Genomic DNA, 2,395 nt, shown 5'->3' with positions numbered 1-2,395 from the left:
TCCTCTACCTTTCCCCTGCGTACCCCCTTGCGTTGCCACTGCGTTGCCTCTGCTGCGCATCTGCTGCGCGCGGTAGTATGCGCGGTAGTCAACTTTCAAAACAAGTAGCGAAATCCGTTGACCAATGGCTACTTGAGATTTTGCATGTTTTCCACCTATTATAGAAAAATATCGAATAGTTAAAAATAGGATATAGGAACATAAAAATTGTCGAAATATATACTTTATTAATACACAACAATCACAAATTGAACATTATAAGTCGATATCCATAGAAATGATGACGTTAAAAACAAGATATATATCATTGCGTAGAAAAATGCATACCAATGTACATGGAATTTTTTTTCTACGCAAATATTCTTTATCCTCGACATTATCGTAATCTTTCGATTATAACATTTGGAAGTCATTTGCTAGAAGAATCTATTAGTATATAGGAAGATTATTTACGTTAGAAAATATTTTTTAATTACCTGAGATTAACGGGACGACGTAGGATCCGTCCGATCTCCAGCACCGACGCCGCGAAAAGAAAGAGGAATGATCGCAAAGAGCCCTGATTGGCTGATAATTATTGCAAAAGAAAAAGATGACCAATCAGAAATTCCAATTACCATATAGAAATTTCACGCACACAAGCTTGCCATGTCACATATACGTAACTTGGCTTTCTTCATGACCACGCTAGTCAAGCTAGATATGATAATTTATTTTAAATAATAAAAGATTTTTTCTATTTTTCTATTAATGTACACGTATCTTGTTAATATTTAAAAAAATAACGAATAAGAAATAAAAGACCAAGATGCAGCTATAAACCTTATCACACTGCACAGAGAACACACATCATAAATCTATTTATTAAATAAATCAAAAATATCCATTTTATCATTAATTATATATAATTATCCAATTAAATTATTATTATATATATCCAATTAATAATTATTATTATCCAATTTATTTTTTCTATTAGGATGTACGTTCTTGTGTTGTATTTAAAAAATAACGAGTAAAGAAATAAAGACAATATAGACTAAAAACTTTATCACATCAATCCGTTTCTGATTTAAACCATTCCTTCAATTTTTATGTAATCGTTTAAAACTAAGATAACATTTGTTTTAAACGTCCCTGTACAATGATGACTTTGGATAATAAAATTTTTATCCAAACAAATATCACATTAAAATTATTTTATATTCAAAGTATGTTAATAAGATGTAATGTTTTAAACCAGTACATAATCTGTTTTAAACAATCTGAAATATAAAGAGATTGCATTAGAATATTAAAATAATTTGTTAAATAGATCGGATAGGAATGTCTATTTGTTGTCTAAAAGATCGGCGAATTATATGCCGTTAGTACCGTCCTCTTCGAAACCACCAACCGTTGAAAATGAGACGTTGTCCTCTATGAAAGTACTTTTATTGAAAGTTGTTTTATTATGACTTTGCGAACGTTACGCATGTGTATAAAAGGGAATAATCCATCTAATCGATAAATTTAAGATTATAACGTTATGATTTTCGTATTTTTATCTGTTTTATGTAGTTTTTTATTTGCTCCTGCACAGAGATGACTTCCAGGATTACATTTAGCTGGCAATATAAGAAAAGTTCATTAGTGCATTATAATAATTATTATGATTATCGATGCTAGGTCTATGCAATTTTTATACAATTGTTTAAATAAAACTACACTAAAAAGATGTAATTTTTATAATATAAATTACAGCTAAGCATTGTAATAGTGTATGAATACTAACTAATAAATTAACATGTAACAAATTACTTACTTTTTTTGGCATTTATTAACGTATATGTAAATGAAAAAAGAAAGTACATTTTTCTAAACAATTGATAAAACCCATATATTAAAACAATGGAATAAACAATATACTAATGTAAATGTGAACGTTTACCTTTATGATAAAAGATAGTTGAGGTTTTGCTTGTTTAAATACCAAAAATAATGGCATGTATTCAGTTTAAAAATCTTCCAGTTCTTCTTTTATATATGTACTTGATACATGAAACGATAAGAAAGCGCTAATTGGTTGATGCTGTGTAATTCCAAATCTTCAAATATTTGCAAATCTAGAAAATCATAAGATTGTATTAGTATAATATCAAGCTATCCCTTGTTAATATTTAAAAACAAATGTGTATAATGAAAGACAATAGCACGAAAACTGTATCACACTGCACAGAAAACACAAAAAAATTTATTTATTTAATAAATCAAAAATATTTTAATTTTCCTATTAGGTGTACACGTTCTTTTATAATATTTAAGAAATAAGGTAATAAATAAATAGAGGTTATAAACTAAAAACCGCTCAGAAAAACACAATCATATAGAAAAGAAATAACGTGCAGATATTGTT

The sequence above is a fragment of the Polistes fuscatus genome, unplaced genomic scaffold (assembly GCF_010416935.1).
Source record: "Polistes fuscatus isolate 324 unplaced genomic scaffold, CU_Pfus_HIC Scaffold9, whole genome shotgun sequence".
Classification (NCBI taxonomy): domain Eukaryota; kingdom Metazoa; phylum Arthropoda; class Insecta; order Hymenoptera; family Vespidae; genus Polistes; species Polistes fuscatus.
The sequence above is the reverse complement of the archived record's forward strand: the minus strand, read 5'-3'. Positions refer to the sequence as shown.